We start from the raw sequence: 5,235 nt of genomic DNA, 5'->3' as shown, positions 1-5,235 counted from the left end.
GGGTCCGGCCGGAGCAGCGCGCCCCGGCCTCGCCCTCCTCTCCTCCGGCCGCCGTCTCCAGCGCGCCCCGGCCTCGTCCTCCTCCCTCCGGCCGCCGTCGTCCCCATCTCCGACGAGCCGCGCCGCCGCCTCGGAAACCGCACGCGCCAGATCCAGATCCAGATCGGACTGGTTGACCTCTTCCCCCCTGTTTATTTCACCGTCTTTTATCTGCTGGTAAAATCATTGCATCTTCATTGCATCACATCTTCGCACCCGTAGCTCCGTTTCGTGCGTATAATATGTCAAATTGTTCGTCTCTAAGAGTACATCATTTCGTTTCATTGCATCATTTACATTTGAGGTCATCTTGATGCCCAAAATGCTGTTGGAAGAGGGCTTCATATTGTTAGTTTCAGATTCTTATCAGCACGAGCTCTTTTGTCATTTTTGCCATGATTGATGTGTGCATCCTACGGACTTGGTCCCTAAATGTGCTTTGAACTAGGCTATGTCTTCTTTACAGAGGTGCTTAGCATGTATTTTTGTGACCAATGTGGTGACTAGCACAAGCATGCAAACTAGGCTTCGTGTTAATGCTGATTTTAGTTCCTGTTCTGCTGTAATTTTGATGCCATGTAAACATGTTGCTACAGAGAAGTCCATGCATAATTTAAGATACTTCAGTAAGGGTGTTTTGAAAACATGGTTTTGCTCTATCCATCCATGGTCCTGGTTGCAATTATGGAGTAGTATAGCATGTCTTTTTCGTGCTCTACTTTTGCTTCAAATTGTTTCCTGGCAGATTGTTTATATGTTATTCAATTTGGCCGAGGTTGTTGTAGTTGGTCCGGGTATGCCATGATGTTGTTTCTTGCCATGTGTAGCTTCTATGTCATGTATTCTTGATGGATGTATGTTTAGTTTATCATGAGGAGCTCTGTAGTGAGTGCATCGAGCTCACGAAGGTGCCTTAATAATTATTTCAATGCCATGCTTTGTTTGCTGAAATCTGTTAACGAAACTTGCTATGTTTACGTGGGTGCCATCATATTTTCTGATCCTTTTTGGCTTATGGTCAGTAAGGGACTTTTGATCTATGCTTTGAGTAGATTCATGCCATGTCTTATTTTGCTATTATAAGTTCCTGTAGCATGTTGTAAACTTGCTCTGAACATTGCTTCATGCTGCTGTTTATGTCATGTTCAGCCTGATAATTTTTTTGCACTTTCTCCATGCTTGGTTGAACCTGTTATGATGTGAATTAGCCGTAGCTCAGTGTTCCTCTTTTGTAAAGCATCTCCTGAGATGATCTCCATATGTTTCGTTTTTATGTTGGGGTGTTGTAGCATAGTTTATTGTTGCATGCTAAGTAGCATCGTGCTGTTAATCGCAGCTTTGTGCCATACTTGTCTTGCTTGCCATTTGCAAACCGTGCATCCGTTCCCGGCGATCTTTATATCGATTTCAACCGAAATCATCTCATCTTTCCAGCGGCATACTTGGTTTGCCAAGTTGATGCCTTGTTCATCCTTTTTCCTCCCGAAACACGTATATGCATTGCATATCACATCTCGCATATTAGGACATGTTTTGCATCATGTTGCTTGTGCATTTGCACCATGATTTATTGTGGTTCCTTGCTTGTGTTCTTGCTTTGGGTAGAGCCGGGAGACGAGTACGTGCACGAGGAACCTGTTGAGTACGCTTACGAGGATCCAGCCTTCGACAACTCTGAGAACCTTGCAGGCAAGATGATCATACCTTCGAAATCATTACTCTCTTTGCTTGCTAGTACTCGCTCTTTCGCTATGTTAGCCCTACCTGCCATTGTTTACCATGCCTACCTATTGCCATGTCAAACCTCTAACCAACCTGTGCTAGCAAACCGTTGTTTGGCCATGTCACCGCTTTTGCTCAGCCCCTCTTATAGCATTGTTAGTTGCAGGTGAAGATGAAGTTTGTTCCAGGTCGGAACGTGATTATTTTGGGATATCACAATATCTCCTGTTTATATTAATGCACCTTATATACTTGGTAAAGGGTGGAAGGCTCGGCCTTATGCCTGGTGACTTGCTCCACTCTTGCCGCCCTAGTTTCCGTGATACCGGTGTTATGTTCCTTGAGTTTGCGTTCCTTACACGGTTGGGTGATTTATGGGACCCCCTTAACAGTTCGCTTTGAATAAAACTCCTCCAGCAAGGCCCAACCTTGGTTTTACCATTTGCCACCTAAGCCCTTTTCCCTTGGATTTTCGCGAGCCCAAGGGTCATCTTTATTTTACCCCCCCGGGCTAGTGCTCCTTCGAGTGTTGGTCCGAACTGAGCAGCCTGCGGGGCCACCTCGGGGCAACTTGAGGGCTGGTTTTACTCGTAGCTTGACTCATCCGGTGTGCCCTGAGAACGAGATATGTGCAGCTCCTATCGGGATTTGTCGGCACTTCGGGCGGCTTTGCTGGTCTTGTTTTACCATTGTCGAAATGTTTTGCGAACCGGGATTCCGAGACTGATCGGGTCTTCCCGGGAGAAGGTCTATTCCTTCGTTGACCGTGAGAGCTTGTGATGGGCTGAGTTGGGACACCCCTGCAGGGTATATAATCTTTCGAAAGTCGTGCCCGCGGTTATGAGGCAGATGGGAATTTGTTAATGTCCGGTTGTGGATAACTTGGCACTTGACCTCTTTAAAATGCATCAACCGCGTGTGTAGCCGTGATGGTCTCTTCTCGGCGGAGTCCAGGAAGTGAACACGGTTTGTGTTATGCTTGACGTAAGTAGTTTCAGGATCACTTCTTGATCGCTTCTAGCTTCTCGACCGACGCGTTGCTTCTCTTCCCGCTCTCACTTTTGTATGTTAGCCACCATATATGCTTAGTGCTTGCTGCAGCTCCACCATATTATCCCTTACCTACCTAAGAGCTTAAATAGTCTTGATCTCGCGGGTGTGAGATTGCTGAGTCCCCGTGGCTCACAGATTCTACCAAAACAGATGCAGGTGCCGAGGATACTGGCGCAGATGGCTCAACTGAGCTGAACTGGGAATTTGATGAGGCCCTTGGTCGTTACTATGTATCGTTTCCAGATGATCAGTAGAGGTGCCCACTCGGGACGATCGGGGATCTGTGTAGCATTTGGGGTAGTCTTCTTTTATTTTGGTTCCGTAGTCGGACCTTGAGTGTAATCTGGATGATGGATGTTTATTTATGTATTGTGTGAAGTGGCGACTGTAAGCCAACTATGTATCTTTTCCCTTTTGTATTACATGGGTTGTGCGAAGATTACCTCACTTGCGACATTGCTTGCAATGCGGTTATGCCTCTAAGTCGTGCTTCGACACGTGGGAGATATAGCCGCATCGAGGGCATTACAAGTTGGTAATCAGAGCCATCCCCGACTTAGGAGCCCCTGCTTGATTGTTTGTTGGCGATGTTGAGTCTAGAACAAAAATGTTTTGAGTCTTAGGATTATATATATCGGAGAGTAGGATTCTTTTTACTCCTCAGTCCCTTCGTCGCTCTGGTGAGGTCTCCTGACGTAGATGTTTTGACTATCCTCTTCTCAAATTACTCTAAAAAAATTTTAGGTTCACGCGGGTATCTTGGAATCGTTTCGATGGTTTTGTGACGAGAACATTGTTCTTGGTGCCTCCTGACATTAGGGGTTGTGGCAGTGTCCCGGGGAGTTGAGCTCTGAGGTGTTGTCGTCACAATTTTATCGTTGCAGTTCTGGAATACCTGAGATTTGCCGACATCGAAAATCTCTTTTATGCAGTTGTTGGTGAGATAACCCCGATAACCCAGTACTGGGGTGAGCTCGGGAGTATTGCCATAACTCGTATAACGGATGCTTTTCGAAGGTTGAGGTACATGATTTCCGAAGGTTTCTTGGTTATGTGTTGACAGATGGATACAGCTGGATGTTGGGATTGTTAGTTTGGGTGAGATATTGTGCTTCCCCTGTATCCCCAACACCAGATTGCATAACCAGAAAGTTTCAGGAGTTTATAGGTGGGATTCAAGTAGCTCTAGCATTTCTTCCCGCAGATATTTGGTTTGTGATTGGGTAATCCTTACCACTTATTTGTTCCAGTCGTACCTTGTTTATTTCATTCATCAATCTCTACTTAAGTGGCTTCTCACCTTATGGACGTGTGATGTTTACTTTGGAATTCATTCGTTCATCTTTGTTCCAATGTTTATTGTGAAGACTATATGTTGCAATTTCTATCCGTTGATTCAACTTGTCTATCTGTCTATCAAGATGCTAACGGATGTCACCCTCTCAGGATGGCTCCGCCAACGCGTCAGAATCCGGATCGCAATGATGGGAGTCAGGCGAACCCTCCACCTCCACCTCCGCCTCCGGAGGCATGGCAAGCTTTGATGGCAGCCTCTAACGCCCATGCTCAGATGATGATCCAGCTCATGCAAGAGCGCAACCAAGGCCAAGGCAACCAAGGGAATCAAGGTCAAGGGCAGTTCAATCATCAGCCTCAGTTCCCAACCCTCAACCAGTTCCTGGCAAATCAGCCGAAGTCTTTCAGCTATTGTGTCGAGGCCACCGACGCCGATGATTGGCTCGTGGATATCAACAAGCATTTTGAATGCAGCAATGTCAGGCCTGAGGACTATGTCAACTTCACTTCTTTTCAGCTCAAGGATCAGGCAGCTGATTGGTTCCAGCAATACAAGGATTCCAGAGGTGGTCGAGTGATTACTTGGACTGATTTCTGTCGGGACTTTAAAGCTCACATATTCCTACCAGTGTTGTTGAGAGCAAGCGTGAGGAGTTCCGCAATCTCAAGCAAGGCAACATGTCAGTGTACGAATACAACAAGCAGTTTCAGAAACTTGCTCGCTTTGCTAAGCAAGATGTTCCAGATGAGAAGAGTATGATCTATCAGTTCAGAGGTGGCCTTAGAGAGGATCTGCAGTTAGCTCTCGTTCTTATTGAGCCTACTCAGTTTGATCAATTCTACAATATGGCACTCAAGCAAGAAGGTGCTCAGCTCAAGTGTGAGGCTTCTAAGAAGAGAATCAGAGATGCAGTGCAATCTTCTTCTTCCTCACAAGTGGCAGCTAAGCAGCAGAAGTTCTACCTGCCTCCTCCTCCATTTCGTCAGCCTTACCAGCAGAAGAACTCAGGTGCTCGTGGATCTTCCCACCCACCCAACCCAAGCTATCACAACAAGTCTCAGCCTCAAGCTCCAAGGTCAAGTGCTCCTTATCATCGTCCGCTCTCAGAAGTGACTTGCAACAAG

The sequence above is a fragment of the Triticum dicoccoides genome, chromosome 2B (assembly GCF_002162155.2).
Source record: "Triticum dicoccoides isolate Atlit2015 ecotype Zavitan chromosome 2B, WEW_v2.0, whole genome shotgun sequence".
NCBI lineage: Eukaryota > Viridiplantae > Streptophyta > Magnoliopsida > Poales > Poaceae > Triticum > Triticum dicoccoides.
This window is presented reverse-complemented; position numbering follows the sequence as displayed.